At 44.8% G+C, this 20,174-nt stretch overlaps 1 protein-coding gene across 8 annotated transcripts in view; it reads left to right on the top strand.

Annotated features, from left to right (window-relative positions):
- The window catches only part of ATXN1 (ataxin 1), a 198,822-nt gene that overhangs the window by 108,398 nt on the left and 70,250 nt on the right, over nucleotides 1–20,174 (top strand). For all 8 annotated transcript variants that reach the window (XM_042840029.1, XM_042840031.1, XM_042840030.1 and 5 more), the window contains one exon: nucleotides 10,368–10,491. The gene's annotated coding sequence lies outside the window, so the exon portion shown is untranslated. The remainder of the gene's footprint in view (nucleotides 1–10,367; nucleotides 10,492–20,174) is intronic.

Consider the following 20,174-nt stretch of genomic DNA (forward strand, 5'->3'; position numbering starts at 1 on the left):
GAAGTTTGGGAAGCCAATTCCTCTAGGGTGTGATTGGTTATGGCATTCCTCCCAATTTAGGGCAGGTGGTTTGAGTAGGTGGGATCAAGTGCTACTGTTGGTTTAAGCGCTGCTTTGCTTGAGATGTTAAAATGTTGCCTAAGAAGCCATGAGGAGGCAGTGGTAGCAGGCCCAGAGGCAGGAGCCCCACCAATGAAGGCAAAGGGCTTTCACCTCCCAGAGGTGGTTAAAAGCTCAGATCCACCCCATGGAGCATCAGGCCCTGCTGCAGAATGGACCGGCCAAGCGGTGACCAGCCATGGTGAGTGCTGACAACTGGGTTCTGACCCACAGAGATGAAGGCCACTGCTTGCTCGCTTGTCCCGTGTTGCTCCTGCTCCAGGACTAGAGGGCATCCATACAGACTTAAAATGTTGGTGGTGTGGAAAGTGTTCCTGCAGGCCCTGTTATCTGGCTGCACGGAGGTGGAGGTTGCTCAGTCAGCACTGGTCCCTCTGGGACCACTCTCACGTTCCCCACGTGCAGCAAAGGAGCTGCTCCCTCACTTCCTTCAGCTGCAGAAAGAAGTGGAAGGGATGGCAGGAATCTGACTTGGTACAGGTTTCAGGAAAGGCTGAAACTGGTCTGTTGGAATAAGCAGAGGACCAGGAAACAGGAGCACCTGTGTTGCATAGCTTTGGGCAGGTCAATTATCCTTTCTCCAGTGGAATTCCCCTCTGCATAAGGCATGAATGATGCACTTACCTTGCAGGGGTGTTACAGTATGAGCGTGCAGTTAATTTTTTTATAGTAATTCTAATAAGTAAAAGTCTCAATGACTGCTAAGTATTATCGTGTTTAATTTTATTGAAGGTTAAGTACTGGTGACGTCTCCAGCCAAGCATTGCATTGGCACTGAGCTGGGTGAGTGACCAGCAGAGAGCACATTTGGCAGCAGACAATGGGCAGAAATGAAAAATGGGCTCACTTCTTCCAGTCCTACATTTTTTTTTAATCTGTTACCACCATAATTAAATGAAAAAATGGAAAGAAATCTTCTCCTCTAGGAGAGTCAGAGAGCAGAAGTGCCTTCAAGCGTGCCCTGAACAGTCTGTAAGTGGTGGCTGTTGAGAGTAGATCGTAGCTGCCACGCTGGGAGGTGCCAAGGGCAGTGGTTTGTGTGTGAGTCACACTACTACTGATCATATAATCACAGTCCTAGAATGGCTTCGGTTTGAGAGAGCCTTAAAGATCATCTGGATCCAGCCCTGCTTCTAGTGAGGGTTCTACATGACCAAAAAAGCAGACTGAGGACCCAGAGGAAAGCCTCTTGGGCCAGGCAGTGTCAGACTGAGACATGTTGCTGCAGGAGCAGCAGAGATAGCACCTGTCATTTCTGCATTTGCTCCAATTTTGTGTGAAATGGGGGCTTTCCAGCGGCAGGGCTGCTCCGAGTGCAGTCGCACCAGTGGGTCTTGAGTTGCCCCTCGGTGTGCTTGCACATCTTGGGCCTTTTGTTACTGCCTGCTCGCTCTCGTTAGTTTTTATTAGGTGTGAAATGCAAAGGCTTGTCCTAGGTACCACCGGTAGGAGATAGCCCAACCAAATAACAATCTTGCAATAATCAGAGCTAACTTCTGCCTTCAGACATTGTGCACCAGGCCCACTGAAGCTAGCATATTCTTGGTAGGGTGGAAGGGTTGGCTCCTGATTTCTCTGTGCACGTTAATCTACTGTCACTGCTCTGTTTGAATTACTTGAGGAATGGATCCAGAAGTGAAGTGAAGTGAAGCAGAGAAGGGTCTTTTGGGGGTGTTTTCCAATCCTCAAGCCAAAGCATGCATTCTGCTCTTGCTTACAGCACGTTTGGAAACATTGCCAGGTTCTGGATTTTCTTTGGGTTTTCTCTCTTTCCTAAATCGAAAACTGTGACATGAGCTTAGCTGAACATTACGAGCCTCTGCTCGGTTGTTAACTAAAGGGATAGCAGCATTTCTGAAAGCATCACTCGTTGCAAGAAAGCAAATAGTAGAGGTACAACACATGCTGTTTCTAGTAATAACTTACTTGCCTTATTTTTTATTTTCTGTGCTTTTTTCTTCCATAACTGTGTGAAAGTTAGGGGGACAAATTGCAAATCTCACAAAACTCATGGCTCGATGTCAAGTGATTTGAAAAAAACCTTTGTATTTGTCCCAAATTTTACAAGACATTAACTATGAGTTCCTTTCTCACATGACAGTCACCTTTAAGACATGATACTCCTTTTTTGACATTATTAATTATCATTATTGTTGTTGCTGTTATTATGCCAGGAGATTTGTATGGGAGGAATGCTGAAATTGGGATTAAAAATAGCATTTTCATGTCCTCCCACTCACTGTACTTTGTGCACAGAATACCTTTTATACATGCAGACTTGCTGCTTGGCTAGATAAAAGAAGCTGTCACTTCATTTCCATAACGAAGTCATTCCCAGGAGAATTCCATTGTTTTAGCAATAAGATTTTTCTAAGAGGCCTTTTATTTTGCCTGAGAAAGGTATCAGAAATGAACTTGTGAGTGGTTACTCCACAGAACAATAAGAGGAAGGCAAGACTGCCTTGACTTGATGTAAAGAGATTTGTACATGTATGAATTCTCTTTCGCATAAAAAGAGAATCAATTCCTAACTGAAAATCAAGTAAGAAAAGCCCCACAAAACCTCGCACAAAGTCTTAGTTGTTTGGTTTTTTTCTTGCTAGCAGAGATTTCAGAGGTTCCTATCAGCACCCTCCAGAATAAATTTGGCCATATACCTGATTAAGTTCTGCCTATTTGAAAAGGCACTTACATGGCTTTTCTGATGCAGATGCTTTCCTGAATTGGTAATCATTACCAATTATTACAGTGCATTAATTTTGTTACCAGGTGTGAAGAAACGGCGGCTGCATGCTGTACCAAAGCAGAGAGCAACTGAAGCTTTTGCTCTCCTTTTTGCTCCGTGTGGATGTGGTATCTGGCAGGGTGACAGGCCAGTCCCTTCTTGCCCATGCTCCATGTGTAGCCGCTTTCCTGGGCTGCATCCCACACCAACATAATGTTCCTCTTGTCTGCATGCTGAATGTGCTAAGGCACGCCAGAAGTAGTGCATCAGCCAAGTGCTGATACAGAAAGGATGCACAGCAGGTAAAAGGTCCTATGGTTTGGCCTTGGTTCACTCTCTTTTTTCTGGGTAGCTCTTCCTGGTTACATGTTTTGGGCCATGCTTGGATTTTGCTAAGTCTGATTGACACAACCACATCTTCAGTCACCGTGGACAGCTTACTACAGGCAGATGCCTGCAGGTCAAGAACAAAAGGGATGAGTAGAAAAACATTTTCTTCGTAGACAGGAAAGCTGCTGTAGATTCGGCATCGCTCTTAAACTTGCGTTGTATCAAAGAAATACAACAATAGCAGAAATTATTATTTATAGGAAGGTCTGCGAATTCAGGATGTGATATTATGAGTCACCCGACAGCAAACATGTTTGCACTCCGACTGCTATGACTCATGCTGGCATTTGTCTTCAGTGTGGCAGTTGCTGGAGCCCTCCGCTTGGTGCACAATGAATGAAAGGGCTGAGGTCCCGCTGCAGGCGTACTACGTGCAGCTACACTGCTGAATCGCAGACTCAGCTGGAGAGCATTTCCTGTAACACAGGCACACGTGTGCACACACACACACACACACACACACGCACACCCAAACAGTAACACTTCAGGTTTACATACTAGATTCATAGAAAGGAAATGCATAATTACAGTGCTGGCTTATGCACCACATAAAGCAGCCCACATCAAAAGGTGTTTGCCATTAATGTTTCAACAGGTAATCTCTGGATTTATTGCCAAGCGGTGTTCCTGTTACTTAGCGCTCGGTGTTGAAATCATTGAAATCTCTGCTGTGAGCCAGCGAAGTCATCTTAATCCTACCAAAAAAAAAAAAAAAAGTTTGTCAATAGTGCCTTTGTTTTACAGTACTGTCTCAGAAGCACAAAAGATGCATCTGTGCTGGAAAACAGGGAGAGAAGGGTAAGGGTGGGTTCTGCGCTGGCATCCTAAGGAAGCGATGCTCACGTGATGGCATTGTTTGAGCTTGCGCCTGCCCGTCTGTCCGCATGGCCCCAGGCTCCCAACTTCCCCTCCTATGGCTGTTCTTGGCCAAACCTGCTACTCGAGGCCGCGGGGAAGCTCTGTGTAAGTAGGAGGTTGAATTGGTGCTGGATCCCGCTGCTGGCCCCGGGCCCTGGCCCGGTCTCACCCGCACCACAGTGCTGGGAGGGTGGGCATCCCCTGGGATTGCTCCTGCCACCAGAAAAGCATTGGCCAAGGGCTCAGCCCGCCTGCTGCTATGTGTTAGTGCTACTGTCTTCAGAACTGTCTTCCCCAGGTGGTTTGTCTCTAAGTTGCTGCATAAAGATGGAACCTCAGCAGTGATTTTGGTGCTGCTGAGCTGTGGGGCTCACAGGTTTTGGGTCCTCTCTTCTACACTGCGTTTGCAGGAAGTGCTGTGGCCATCACCTGTGCAATGCTGTCTGTGGGTTTAATGAAGGTACAGCCCTTGGACTCATTCTCATCCACAAGTGAGCAGTGTGTTGTGGTTCCCCCGACACACAGGAGGCTCACTGTCTGTACTTGTGGCTGAGCTGCATTTTTTTGCATAATGGCTTTCACAAAAGAAAAACATTTGTCGTGTAACAGAAGCATCCTGAGTGGTTACGTTTATTACTTGTATCTGTTCAACATTCAGGCTCTGAGCCTGAATTGTTATGGACTATTTGCATTTTTTTTTCCCCAATTTCTTCTGCTTGGAAGAAGAAGTTGCTTCTTCAATTTCTCCGTAGACGAAACAACCCAGACTCATTAGTTTTCTTTTCCCTGGATGGCACTGCATGTCGCACCCACAGCCCACCTGCCTGCTTGCTGCTTCAATATCTTATACTGCACTCCTCATGGGGAGAACCTCAGAAACTAAGTGCAGGGCTAACCACAGTTTAACCTCAACTATTATTGGGAAAAGTGGTTATTACTGAAGGGTAACCAATGAGTAGGATTGAGATCAGTGCTGCTTTACCTGAGATTAAGTTGGGAAAAATAACTACCATTTTTTTTAAGTTCAGTCTCAGGATACTGATTTCTGTAGGACTCACAGCTATGCTAGTTGATCAGAATTCCTGGTCACCTTCACTACTGGCTTCTACACTGGAGAATGTGAGATGCAGCATTACCCTGCATGCTGGCCCCATGTGTCGGCTGCTTGCAGGCAGATGCTCCCATCCTGCAGCACTTCATTTCACCAGTGAGTACCTGCACTGGAAACAGCACTCACATGGAGAAAAGGTGCAAAGGGCAGGAGCAGCCTGTGGACATGTTCATAGAGCTGGGGGAGAGAACATGCAAGTTCTTACCCCTACTACAAACTGGGGGGCCTTGTTGTCTGAGCCCCCACAGGCTGCCTATTGCTTTTCTGCTTTAGGACCTGCAGGATGTGCAAAGGGCTGACAGCCTGATTTACTTTTCCCTCGCACCCAGACAGGGTTTATTCACCCTGCACAAAGCGGGTTTGAGGTGCTGTGAAGCTGGATGTTTCTCTGCAGATCACATGCAAATCCATGGAAGTGCTCGCTCGCATGGCCAGGCTGGGCAGGGCTGAGCTCCACGTGTTGTCAGCTTAGGAATGCATGGTAAACCGAAGTTAGAGCGATGCCCAGCTCTTAAACAGACTGAGTCTCTTTTATGCTAAGGTGAAAGGGCTTTGCTATAAGCCCCCAGAAAGGTTTGGATTGTAATGCAAGGCTTTTTACACCAGCGGAACAGTTAATGTAAAGATGAGTCAGCCCCATCAGAAGCAGCCTTTGTACACTACACAAAATGTCAGCAGATTCTCAGATGGGTAAAGTTCGGCATGACTGATGTGGAGAAGCCTTTATTAACTTGAAATCAGAACAATAGTTGGTTTTATTCCCTTTTCCATTAAATTTTTTTCTGCGTGCATAAACTCAGCTAGACCTGTTGGAAATCCTTTAGAAGTTGTTTCCTCCCATGATAGATGATATGCACATTGGGCAATTGAAATCGCATATGCTCCAAAAAGATCCAGCCTCGCCTTTCCCATTTGCAGCAGGGCAGGACTGAACTTGTCTGCAACTGTTTCATGCACAGGAGAATAAAGGAGAAAATGAATTACGGTTTTATTTGAGTTGAAGGATTAGTTGTGGGATGATAGCAAACAACAGAACAACTCAGACAGGAACAATGCTGCCGTCTCTTAAACAGTTTTATTAGCTTACGCTGATTTGTGAATTAGGAAAACCAAATTATCTGAGGCAAGAGAGTAAGAAACAACAATTAAAAGCCTGCAGGAAAGGACTGGAGAAATAGTGATTTCTCACTGCCTCCTCTTCAAAGCAAGGTGGAGAGCATGACCTTTTGTTAGAATAAATGCACTGTATTGCACAGAGCTCCTTTCTGCTTCTTGGTTTGGCCAGTTTGCAATTGCTTGCTTGTACTGTGGTTCGTACTTGTTGATTGCCCTGGGGTCCAATTTTATTATCTAAATATTCCCCCAAAGTATTTCCTCCTTCTTAGATTTGAGGTCTGTTCATCTCCATTTCACTTCTAATTTGTGAATTCTTTGCCCTTCTTAGGGCTCAGAGGCAGGGTATGCTGCTACATTTGAATAACCAGAATGCTGTGGGACTATGAAAACCAGCCTCCTTGGGCAACGGTTCCTGCTAATAGCAGAAGTGTGGTCAGTAATCATATCTGTAATATGGTTATGAACAGAATGAATAAGATTCAACCATCATATATATATATATATTTATAATGTTGTATATTTGATAATGATTTATTGACCTTGTTGAAACTTTGATGACAAAGTGAGGTTGAAATTTTGTTGGTACTACAAACCAGAGTCACATTGTACTTGTGTCTGTATTTTCCACGCTTTCAGAATAGTTGCTCCAAATGTAGACAAGGGTGAAAGAAAGCTGTTTGTTCTGGAACGGAGGATGAGTTATTTGCCTGATGAAGCCCACTTCCTTCCTCAATGGTCCCTCAGAGCTAAAACTCATTCCCCTTCTCCACAAAGAGCAAAGTGCCAGATACTGCGTAGTAAAAATTGTCCTGGTTGGAGCATGAGCACTCAGTGGCCAGGAGAGGAGTGTGCTTCAAGAAGCAGGGTGTCTGTGTGCATGTCCTGAAGTTTGTGCAGTGCTGTTTTTACATCGTAAAGATGTAAAAATAAAGATGGCTGGGAACATTTATAGGCAACTTGCCTCTTACAGAAACAACTGCTAAAGGGTAAGGTCAAGCACATCGCTGCAGATGAAACTAGCTTATGAATTTGCAGGGTATCATCTGCTCCCCAATAACTGGCTGTGTGCATGGTGCATGTATATGCACTCTGTGGTAAATACCAGCTCTCTCACCCTTCTTCCCCTTAGGGGTTGGTTGCCTTGCTTCATGCCATCTTTCCCGTGAAATGAGTGCATGTGCAAGGATAGCTGCTGCAGATTGCCAGTGCATGATGTCAAACCGGTGCTTCTTATTGACTTGTTCTGGTGTCCTCATGCTGGAAGGAGCCTGCAACACAAACTGGAAACTGGTGTCAAGATAACTGCATATTTAGCATGCAGGGCTTTTATTTCCATGACTTGAGTGTTTGTACAGTCAATCATGGCTTTGTTTAAATTGAAATCAGAATCCTCATCCAGCCTATTGAAGTTAGTAGAATGACATTTGCTGACCAAAGTGAGCTTCAGTGCAGTGTTAGGGGTGGCTTTCTCTGGAGAGTGGCACAAAGGAATAGATGCAAGCAGGATTTGGTATGGGTGATAAGACATGCCTGGAATAAAAACCTCTGCTCGTATTAAAAATAGTTGGAAGCTATGTAATTTTTGCTGAAATGCTAAGTATTTCCTGGCAGTTCTTTGCAATCCATGTTCAGATTCACCAAAATGTTGAATAACAAGAGATATGTGTTGGGTGATTTTTTGAGGGAAGTAATGAAAATTAAGAATGAACTTTTTAGAAATGTTTTAATTGCCAAATTACTGGGGGGAAAGAACCAGAAGAACTGATTTTGAAAATCATGAAATGTTTCATTTTTAACAATCAGGCACAAAATGTTTTAAGTATTTTGAGAGGTTTTTGCTTTTTTGTTACTTTGAAATTCACCTAATTTAAAAAGAAAAAAAAAGTCACAGAATTGTAGAATGGCTTGGGCTGGAAGGGATTTCAAGGATCACCAAGCTCCAACCCCTCCGCTGCAGGCAGGGCCACCAACCTCCCCATTTAATACCAGCCCAGGCTGCCCAGGGCCCCATCCAACCTGGCCTTGAACACCTCCAGGGTCGGGGCATCCACAGCCTCTCTGGGAAGCTGTTCCAGCACTTCACCACTCTCATAGTAAAGAACTTCTGCCTGACATCCAACCTAAATCTTCCCTTCTTCAACTCAAAACCATTTCCCCTTGTCCTGCTGTTACCTACCCTTTCAAAGAGTTGACTCCCCTCCTGTTTGTAGGCTTCCTTTAGTCTGTAGTGAGGTCACCTCACAGCCTTCTCAGTTGAGTATAAACTGTTTGAGGTTAAACAAAATGTTGAGGGTCGACTTAGAAGTTGTATTTTACTCCTTTTGGTTGGATTTCTATCATTACAAAGCTTATAAGACCACGTCTGACTGTACTGCTCTGTCAAATAAACAGCAGAGTCCCATTTTATCAGAGAGGAGGAGTTGTTGACCAAAGTCCTGAGCCTGGGTATCCAAAAGATCTTGAGGTTACAGTGCCTGAGGCACTGAGGAGCTGTAATTCTAGGTCAGGGTTTCTTAATGAAGAAGGCTTTTGTAAGAGGTCTATTGCATTGCTACAATCCATCAGGGAGATGTGTGCAACTAAGACCAGTCATCGTCGTCATTGCCAATGTGCAGTGGAGAGTCACAACCAGGTGGAAGAGTTAGCAAACATTTATGGGCACTACTTTTTGAGGACTTCACCTCAGCCAGTGAACTGTGGTAGTCTTACACCAAAGCTGTCTGGATCAGTTGGGCAGTTGTTGGTTTGGGTTTTGGAGGGTTTTGTTGTTAAACTGAAAAGGGCTCTCTGTGGGCTGTAGCTTTGAGTGTTTCCCTCGCCTACTACCATTGCGTTGTCTTCCCTTTACTCTTCACCCATGAGTGCTCTTGTCTGTCTGTCTGACTTGTTTCCTGCCTTCACGTAGGGTGAGATTCATCTGCATTCATCTGTAGTCATCCAATCTGAGCTAAGTGTCTAGACTGACTTTATGGAGGGAGAGAAGTAGACCTTTCTGGAGAATGATTCATTCTGTCCTAAAGCAGATGTTTAAGATAAGTCATATTAATTATTCTCTAGGTTGCCTACCGTTCTGCACTGGGCTGAGGTTATCTCAGGTGTATGTCTTTGTTTTGCACACATATGTACGTGGATTCCACTGCAGTCCTAATAGGGTGGATTCTCTGTAAGTGAATCCTGAAATAACATACTAAATGTTTGAGGAGGCTTATGTCAAAGAAATAGGAAGAGTTTGTAACAGGACAGGACACCAACAATTTGAGAAGCATTGATAGCCTGTGGGAGCCCAACTGAAGGAAAAAAAGGCTGAATTTGGGCCATATGGAAATACACTCTGTGCTAAATATTGATTGTGGAGTTCCATTAAAAAGGTAGCATGATGGGTTTCCCAAACTGCTGTAAAAAGGCGCAGGGTAACTTGATGTCTGGTATGTAGCTGGTAAAAATAAAATTAAAATTAAGAGATAGCTTGCAGAAAAATACAGTCAAACAAATAAATATGAAAGAAAGGCACAGTATTAAAGATTTCAGCTGTGTAAAAATACTTCCCACTGAAGAGTAGCAATGTGTGTATGCATATTTTTGGTTTCAGTACTCCTCTGTTGCAGTATTACAGATAACTGCAGGAAAAGATAAGTGCTCTTGTTCCTGGAGAGAAGTTCATGAGAAACAAAAGTATTCCTGGATCTTCTTGGACTTCCTGGGCTTTACTTGCAGACATTATTCGAAACGACCCAGAGTAGCTGTTTGTTTTTTTTTTCCCTCACTTGTTATAGCAATTGAATTATCCAAGAACAGTTTCATTATGCTTCAACAATTCTGAACTGGGTTTTAATTGTTGGTAATAAGGATGTAGAGCAAATGACTCTTACTATTCTAGATCAGCATTTGACATACGTGCTACACTGAAATCTTCATCTTGGTAGCCCATTAAAAATGCATTTTCTACAAGGAAATGTATGAATTGATTGTGCATTTGCTGAAGAGCTGTATAGATTTTCCTCCTTTTATTTCTCATTTTCCTTAGTTTGTTTTACTTATCTTTTACAGCTCTATCTCACCTTATTTGGAAGAGGAAAGCTATTGAGGACCTGTGAGCAATCCAACAGCTTCTGAAAAATCTTCATGCTAAAGGATAATCCTGAGCTCCCTGGAGAAGAACATAGTGAATGTTGTGAGTTCCTAGCAGCAATAATGTGTATTTGTGTTGTAACATTTGCTCCAGTACCTGGGATGTGTTGGGCATCTTTTTGCTGTGCTGAAACCAAAGAGCAGTTGTTTGGAGGTTAGGCTGCAAAACCAGACTTCTAATTTCTCTCCCTCCCACTCTCTTCTTCTACTTCCTTTATTTTTTTTCATGACTTCAAGGGCAGAATAGTGATAACTGAGGAATGATGTTGGGTTTCTTTACCTTGGACCATTACAATTATGTAATGCATCATTATTGTTTTTTTAGCTAAATCTGTAATCTTGCTTTTGAAGGCCTTGTGATGGTGTAGCCTAACAAAAATGAAAAATATCATGGATAACAGTTCAACATACAGTTCAGATTCGGTAATTTTATATCTGGTCATACATTGATTGAAATCATTTGACTGCTTCCAAATTAGAGGTTATTTGCATCTGATATTCCAAATTTCTGTTCCTTTGATCAGTTTGCTCTATTAAATCGAGTACTGTACATTTCTATACAAATATTCCTCCTGGAAATTTGTGTTCATGGGAATTGGAGTAGTCTATCTTCAGAGAGAAAACATTCACACAATTAAGGCTTTGGTCCTTCAGCCTTTAAAAAAAGAGACCCTTCCATGAGTGAAGGCTAAAGAGAAGGCATAAATATTTATATGCTCATTGTTTTTCTTGTGAAGCTCACTGCGTTTCTGGATTGAAATGGGCAAATGTGCCAATCAGATGTAAACATCCTGAAAAGCAGAGGAAATGAGAATTCTCTGCCTACCAAGTCAGAGAATAATCCTTGTTTTGTGATCTTAAGAAACCCTGAAAATTTCAAAGTTAGGTAAGTTGATATTTGAACCATTGTTGAGTAGCCCTTCAGGATGTCAGTGATGATAACACAGCTGCAGTTCGAGTAAATTAGTTGTGCTTTCCTTAAATTTAGTAAATGAGACTCTTTTTTTCTGACTCCTATGCATTCCTTCTAGCTCCCTGGAAGTCAGAAGCCCCCCTTGCTTACATGTTTGGGTTGCAGGCTTTGGGAGCAGACTGAGATAGAACCTAAGTGGTGCTGCTTTGTAGAGGCTACTTGCAAAACAAACGCTACAGGAGAGACAGAGAAGCCTTTGTCGTCTTTCCTCTTTCCTGCATGCCATGATCAACAGTGAAATAGTTAACAAGGCTAACGTTTGGAATTGTTAGTAACTAGTAACACTAAGCTGCTGAGTTAATACCTCACAAAGATGAATAAGGGACCTCTGAGACCTGGAGCTTCTCACTGTCTGTGTATCCAAGCAGCTGTAGCCGTATCAGCTTATTCCCACACTTTGAAAGACTCCTTTGAAACCACAAGGGCTTACTTCGCAGACTGACGTCCTAGAGCAGAGGGGAGCAGCCTTAAAGAATAATAATGATGATAATAAACTGCTCTAGCGTGTGAAGCTGTTGAGATAGCGGGAGGTGTTTCCTGAGGATGTCTCAATCATCTCTGCTGATTGCAGCAGCAGCAGCACTGCATGTGAGGAGAGCATTCCCTGGGTGCTATACAGACTGGGTGTCTGGGATCAGCCAGATAAGCTTCATGAGGAGGGAACGAACTGTCAGCTGGAGGGAACTGCAGAGGATGGAGTGTCTATGCGAGATGCTGGTGTTGTGATTATTACATTCTGCCCTGTCCTCAGTGGTTTAAAATAAGCCCACTGCAAGTGTAGTGCTGATGCCTGCTGCTGAGGTGCCGAAACCCTGAATTACACTCATGAGGCCCTGGTTTGTGAAGAAAAAGTAGGACACCTCCCCAGGTACACATAGTATATATTGCTCTTGAGAATGGCTCTCAGCCTGGCATTGGAGATGGATGTTTGGAGGGTCACTCTAGGCAATGGAGAGCTCTTCAGGAGTTCCTTATGAGTGTGTTTTGTCACCTTGCTTTGCCTACGGGACAGAGTGGGGCAAGGTGGCATCAGCTGAGCTCCTCTTCTTCCAGCATTGACCTCTCTAGCATACAGAAGTACCTGGAGCCAGGGGGGTGGCACTGCTGCCGTTTGTGCTGGAAGGAAATGCCAGCACACAGTGATTTTCCTTAAAAGCACTGCTCTCCTTTCCCTGAGTGTTTGCAGAGTGTTGTCACGTTAAGACGCAGGGAAAGCACGGACCCTCCCTGCTGCTCTCATCCCTTCCGCCTCCTCCTCCTGCCACCGAAGCAAACTTCAGTGCGGGGGGGTGGACAGTAAGCTGGGACCAGCGTCCCGGATCCACCTAGAAACTGCCTGTTTACTAAACAGCACCACGTTCTCTCTTCCTCTCTCCTGCCCTCCTCATCTGGATGAAGTAAAGTGCTGGGATAGCAGAGCTTATACAAATCAAGTCCATATTCTGCTTCTGCAGGGAGAAGGAGAGATGTCAGGAGGATTTTTTAAGGAGGACTGCTACTTCCCGTAGCTAGGGAGCAAAACAGAGGAAGGTGAGGCTGCTTTGCTGTTGCAGTAGGGTACCTTGTGAGTTCCAGCATAAGGTTTTGTAATTCTCTGGTGAAGCGTAGGTACTCTCAGTTTTTTTCCATCCTAAAAACGTACGCCACTTTTTTTTTGGGACTGCTAGCCACACAAGCACAATTCTGACAGGAGCAGTGAAGAAACTGCATGTTTCTCACTCGTGGGCTTTTCTTCATGTGTGGTGATTTTTTGTTTGTTTTTTTTTTTTTTTTTTTTTTTTTTTTGCACTTGTGCTGAAACCTCTGGTACACTTAGTGGGAAACGGAAAATAAATCTCTAAACCCGATATGTGTCAATAACCAACACTTGTGTATTCAGTTGATCTCGTATCTGGAGCTGTTATTTTGGGCAAACTGCAGCTGATGGGGTAGTAAACACTCCTGTGCCTTTCTCCTGCAGCCTCCCAGTGTGTGTCCTCGGAGGGGAGCTGCCCGCAGGAGGGCATCTCCAGGGCTGTGTTCAGCCCCAGCCCCATTCTCAGCCTTCCCAGCTCCTTATTTCCCTCTTTCGCTCACACTGCTCCCCTGGCAGCCCTCGCTCCTGTTTTTCCTGGCACCCTGCACGTTGGCTGGGCCAGGAGGGAGCAGCTCCTGGGGTTGATGTCAGCACTGCTTCCTGAGCTGCTGCCGAGGGCACACGGCAGCCCAGGCACACCCTTTCCCTCGAGCATCACCTGTTTCTCCTGCCCAGGCTGCCGGCGTGGCAGCCCCTCTGAGGGGAAACCCAGAGCCATTGGGGTTGGCAGCGCTTTGCTGAGAGCACTGTCAACACCGAGTCCGCTGCGTGGTTGAAATTGATGCACGGTGACTGTGATGAGCAGCACGCACCTGGCAGAAGTGAAGGGAAGTTGTGTCATATGCAGCCTTCGCGTCTCTGAACGCATTTGCTTTTGTAGCTGTGTGCTCAAGCACTTCATAGTTTTCCATCGAAATCACCAGGCTGCTGATGAAAGAGTTTTGTGTGTCCGTTCTTCCCAACAACTGCCCAGTGCCTGCTGCTCTATATTCACAGGGGGAGAGAGAAGAGGGAGCATCGCTGTCATTTGAGAAAAGTCCCTCTGAACAGCAGTAATTTATTCCCAGGCATTATTCTTCATTAAGAGCTACAGACAGCTGCAGCTTCCCTTTAAATAGAAATTGCATTCTGTAGGCATGCTATACATAGGGCTTCAGGTTTCTGACATTTCTCTGCCAAAAATCAGAAGTATTTCTCACCAAATAAATGTTTATTCAGAAAGTCTTATTTCCTGGCTTCTATTTCACATCACATGCTTCCGACGGATGGACCAGTGTGGCTCAAGGCTGACATTTGGGAGAGGAAGTTGGAACAGTTTGGGTTTCTTGCAACGCTGCAACAAAGAAAAGCCTCTGACCGTAACTCCAGCCTTAGGTTTGGCAGCTTATTTTAACAATTGAATGCTGGATTACAGTGGGTGCTGCAGAAGACCTTCTCAGTGCAGCACATGGGGCATGTTCGGGTGGCTTCAGCCCCATAGAGGAATGTGTGGTGACAGTGCCCTCAGACTTGAGTGCTGAGGGACCACCTTGAGGTCAGCTGCCTCTTTATCCATGTCCATGCACTGTCTCCTAACCTCTCTCCTGATGTCTTTTTCAACCCAAATCGCTGAGCTTCCCACTCCCTCACCTCTGTTGCTGATCTGCTGGCTCCATGCTTTCCATTGGTGTGCCAGCCCCAACCGCAGCGGCACTTTCCAGTTGTAGCAGCCCCAGTGAGTTGCCTTTTGTAACCAGTAGACATGCTGTGCCAGTCACATTCAAGGGATCCTCCTCCTGCCTCTGCCCCCTTTGTTCTTCCTACACCCCAGGCACCCCTACATTGCAGTATGCAATCCATATATTAAACTAATCATTAGTTAGGCCAGTCGTTACTCAGTGGCCTTCTTCTTGGCCGGTAGAGCTTCCAGAGAGCTGAGAAGTTATAATTTCTCCAGGGCTAAAATCCAAGTCTTTGATAGGCAGGCATGGTGCCTGGGGCCACTACATGTTGCTACCGGTTGTCAGCTCTGTAAAACTTACCCTGCAGAGCGAGGAAATCTGGGCACAAAGATCGTTCTCTTCTTGTGCTGTGGCGAGCTGCAGTTTCCCAGCCTGCTACGCCTTCCCTTCATTGTCTTCCAAGCAAATGGCTGTAAGATTATGACTCCCATGTTTGGACTGAGAACAGCTTTTGCCTGAGCAAACAGATTTCTCTTTGGCAGTCGCTTTAGCTGCTGCCCCAGCTTTTTGCTGTCAGTTCGGTTTCATGATTTGCTGTTAGGAAAGTCCAGGCAGTCATAGTGTACTGGAGCGAGTAAGCGAAGCAAGGAAGGCAGGTGAATTGCCTCTGTTAATGATTACAGTGCCAGGGTGCTGCCCTGTGCTCTGCAAGGAAGAAGCATCTCTGTAGTTCAGTGATGTTCCTTGCAGTCATTCTTCTTTTTGACTTGGTGCTGTTAGCTAGAGAAACTTCAGGTCCTTGCTGGCAGCGCACCCTGATGTGAGGGGCTTTAATGTAAATCAGGGAGAAGCATTGGGAGCAAAGCCCATCTTTGCAGATGATAGCATGGCATGGAAGGTGCTCCGGTATTTGCAAGGGTGGAGCTGGCCAAAACACAGGAGTCCTGTGGCTGTTAGAATATCACTTTCCTTGCTCTTTTGCTTTTTCTGTGCTGCTGTGTTGGTGATCTGTGCCTACGATGGCCCCATCAGTATCTGGTAGCCTGCTGATGCTACTCGGTGCTAGTAGTGGTGGCAGCAGCAGGATGAGGATACAAATTAAGCTCTCCTGGAAGGGAGGTTTTATTTCATTTACTGTTTAGAGTGTGTGTTCAAAAGGAGGGGCTGCTGTAACCAATAGGTTAGTTTCAAGGGGTGGTGAGCCCTGCCACCCTCATAGGAGAATACTGTTCAGAACAGCTTGTTCATTCATTTTTATTCCAGGTTTATTTCCAGGCATGTTGACCCTGGATACGTATGCTAGGGAGATGTATTAGATCCTAGAGAAACTGGCAGCATTGATGCTATCTGTGTTCCTTCCCAGTGAGCTTTATGTTCCTGGTTGTTAATCGGCATCGGTGTTTCCAGCCACTGATAGCAATTAATGTTTCAGAGGCACCTGATGGCACAGAGGTCAAGAGGAAGAAGATAAAGAAACAAGTTACCAGGATCGCTGCAAACTTCTTTTCCTGTTGTGGTGTCAGATTGAGGGATATGCTAATGAAACCTGAGGTACTGCAGTCTTTTATTTATTTCTCCCAGCACCTCTTCAAATAATGGAGAAACACTTCCCATATGGCAAATCAAGTTCATTGCACTCAGCGGCGATAGAGGAAATCTGTTTGGGCAGTGAGGTTGTGTTAGATGAGGAGAGGAAGATTATTTGTGGGTTTCTGTAGCCGGTAACCCTCAATCAGAATTGGACTGATGGTTTGCAAATCCTCTTTGTCTCACTTCCAGCTTCTGGGGGGCAGTAGATCCTGCTAAAGCATTGCAAAAGCTGCGACAGCTGAAAGAAGCTGGGACAAATAGCATTTGGCTTCCTTGATGAGCAGGCACCTGCGAGCAGTGCTGCAGAGACTCCTCGCAGTGGAGGCAGGGGCAAATCGTGCCTTAAGCCTTCATCTGGCAGTACCTTGTCTTGCTGGCAAATAAAACCTCTCTTCTCAACAACCTGATGTAGCATTCTGTGCTAATGGGTCCAAAAAAGAAACTTCAGGTAGCACAAGCCTCCAGTGAAGCAAAAGCCAGTTTGACACTCCAGAGAGTGACAGGAGAAGCACTAGAGGAGCTGACACTTCTCATGTTTGCCTTAACCTGTTAGGAGCCTACTTTGGATTTTTTGACAGGAGTTTTGTTTGTTTTCTTGTGAAGCCATGCACTTTGTTAAGCAACTTTGTTAAGGAATCAGCTTCTTATTGGGGAAAAAAAAAAAAAAAAGTGAAATAATTTCCCTTTGTCACTCAGCCTGTGCCAGCTGAGACGTGTGTGAGATCCTCAATGAGAATCATCCAGCTTCTCTTTCCTTTCCTTGCTCCAGTAACAAGTTCCTATAGGTATCTTTATTCAGACTGAAGAGCAGCTTGCAAAACGATCCAGAAGATAGGAGCACAAGCACTTCTTTCTGTTGCTATCACTGACCAGTCCAACCAGTCAGTTCAGCTGAAGGAGGTTGGCATGGTGAGCATGCATAGAAAGGGTGAGTGAGCCAGAGAGCTTTCTGTATCTTCTTTATGGGGTGAAGCCCCTTCTTAAATTAAGTGAAGCAAGCAGTTTTCATTAGCTGCAGGTTTTGTTGTTGTTATTGTTATCCTAATGTAATTATCACTTTTCTTCAGTCAGCCTTATGCTTTCTTTCTTACAAATAAACCCTTTACCATCTGGAGAGTATTTTGAGATGCGGAAGGAACAGCAAATTAGTGAAAGCATTGTTAGCACCATGTTCTTTCCCTCCTGAGTACTTATAATGCCATAGACTGAAATCTAAAAGACCAAATACATGACAAACAGAGTAGGATCCCCTTCTCTCAAAAAAAGATTACGCAAAGGAACTGTTGAGCTAGATACCTAAGTGTGTGCAATGGGAGGGGTGCATACATTGATCTGCAGGACACCTGTAGCTCCTCCCTTCAAAGAAGCAGCTTTCAGAAGAGGACTTGCCTCACTGCACTCTCAGGTGATGAGACACATTGCCTCAGCAGCATGTGGTTCTTGGCCGCACTGAAATCACTGCTGACTGTAGGCAGAGCAAAGGCTCAGTCACAGCTGATGCGTTGAGTTGTGCATCAGAGCCCTGTCCAGAGATTGCCAAGCTGACAAGGTGCTTTGCTCAGGCTAATTAGCGCTGGTTCTCCCCTTACATCTTCCCCGATTATGCTAATTAGACTGAGCAGGGTGCTGCCTGCCACTGGTTTTCTGCTGGTGAGAGTCAAACAAGTGTGTCTGCACAGCCTTGCCCTTCAGGAAACGCTGTAGGTGACTGAGCTCTCTCATCACAAGCCCCTGGCTGAGCCTGTGTCGTGTGGCTGTGCAGCACAGGTGTGTCCTGCAGTTTTATTATTTGTGCTCTCAAGAATCACTCAGCTTTGGGTAACTTGCTGGGACTGCAGAAAAAACACGCATGGCATTAGGGAAGATCCTCAACAACCAACTGCCTGTGGCATCCCTGCTCTCAGAACAGCTCATGCTGCTAATGTCAGCAGCTCCTCTTCATCTTGTTGCAAGAAGACAGTTTTCCTGGCTCTGGAGGTGGTCATCTGGTGCTCCAGGGGAGAGAGAGGAGTAGATGATAAGATGGTAGATGGTAAGAAATGGTGGAATTGAGAAAAACAGTGCAAAGAACTTGAACCCCCTACTTTTCATCCTATTTATGTTTGTAAGAGTGGCAGAAAAATGGGTTGGAAGGTTAAATTAGGTCGTGAAACCTCGCTAATTTGCTATGCATTCCCTACTCTATGTCTCCCTTCTTTGTGCTTCCCAAATGGAATTCCTGAAGCTTGAAATGAGTGCAGGATAGGTAGCCCTTAAAATACAGACTTCCAATGTTCAATTCAGTGGTAGCTATCACAACATACATAGGTTAAGTTTGTGGTCATAGGTAAGTTTATAGTCAAATACTGTTTCAAAGGCAATGACTTGGCTTACAAAAGCCATGTTTCAGGAGTTAATACTGGAACAATTCTGAGCTCTTTAAAACGAATCAATGCAAACCCCCCCCCCCCCCAAAAAAAAAAAAACAAAACAACCAACCCCAAATCTTCAAAAATGATGAAAAATAAAACTGTTTTTGCTTGGTGTAGTAGAAGTGGCTTTTTACACTCCTGGCTGCTCTTCCTCTGACTGGCACCTTCCTGAGGAATGCACTCAAGAGTGAGTGGATATGTATACGCAAATACACACATGCTTGTCTATATATATATTGATCTTAGTGGGCCTGGGAATGTAAAAGCAAGTGTAAAAACGTATGCTGGTTTTGGCAAGTTGGTTGTTTTTGTTGCACAGTTTCCTCATTTTCTTCACTTTTAAAGGTACATTGATGTTCTGGGTATGAAGGCTGGAGTGTGATAGTTAGGTCTCTTAGCATAAGATGGAAGTCCATGTTTCATTCCATGCTGTGAGATGGTAGTCCTCAAAATATCGTGTCAAGCCACGAGCATGAATAAATAGCTGTGCTGTATTATTTTTGGGACTAGCAGTTTCCAAGACAGTCAGAACGATCACAGCCATTAAGAGAGTAGAAAGTGTTTTGAAAGAGTAGAATGAGCTCTGTTGACTGAAATGGCTGGGTCAGAACAGAAAAGGAAGGGTTTGCTGTTTTAAAGCATAGCAGACATTTTAGACATTCTTATCAAGATGCTTCAGTAACACAGTTGTGTGAAAGGCTGATAAAGTAGTGTGCGATAGCAGCCCTCGTAATTTAAAGTGCCTGTACTTGGCACGCTTGATAGTAATGTAAAGTAGTAATAAATATAAAGCTCCTGTTCTGGAATTCCCAACTCTGCTTATTAGCAGATCAGTATGTAAACACTGTCTCAGTGTGTCTAATGCCAGAAGGACGTGTTTGGTTCTCTTGAAGAGATGGGTGCTTGCTCTGCACCGCTGGTGTGTGAATAAGACAAGTTCAGTTCAGATTGAGCCATACTGCTGCTTTTCTGTATAAACTTCAACCAAAATAATGTGTGGGTAATTTTTCACCATAATGCAAGTATTTCACAGGTTTTTAAATGCTGAATCAGCTCCCACTTTCACTTGGTCTGCCTAATAACATCTCCTCAGGACCACCTTAAGAGGAAAACTCAATTAGGACTGCAGATTTAGTGCTGCTCGTTTTTCGAGTTGGGACTGGCAGTTTCCGGTTCATTCTCAGATCTGTGCCCATTAAATGCTTAAAAATGGCTTGAAAAGGTGGGAAGAGCTTTAACTGCAGTGACTGCGCTTGGAGTGAAAGAGGGGAGTGGGAGATGGCAGTCTGCTGGACTGCTAGTGGCAGAGGAAGAATTCCAGTGCTCCAGTGCTTGTGCCTTGTAGGCATACAGTAGCTTTTTCGGTTACAGACTCGAGCCCTGAGCCTGTTGTTGACCTGTGTGTGCTCGTAAAGCTGCCTGACGTGTAAGGGCTGCAGCCTGGAAGCAGCGGTGAGCAGTGTTTATCCGTGGTCAGAGAGGGAAACCACCATGCCAACACAAAGCCTGTGTCTG

The sequence above is a fragment of the Centrocercus urophasianus genome, unplaced genomic scaffold (genome assembly GCF_019232065.1).
Source record: "Centrocercus urophasianus isolate 14NV4802_14NV808 unplaced genomic scaffold, USGS_Curo_1.0 seq_11, whole genome shotgun sequence".
In the NCBI taxonomy this organism is placed as follows: Eukaryota; Metazoa; Chordata; class Aves; order Galliformes; family Phasianidae; genus Centrocercus; species Centrocercus urophasianus.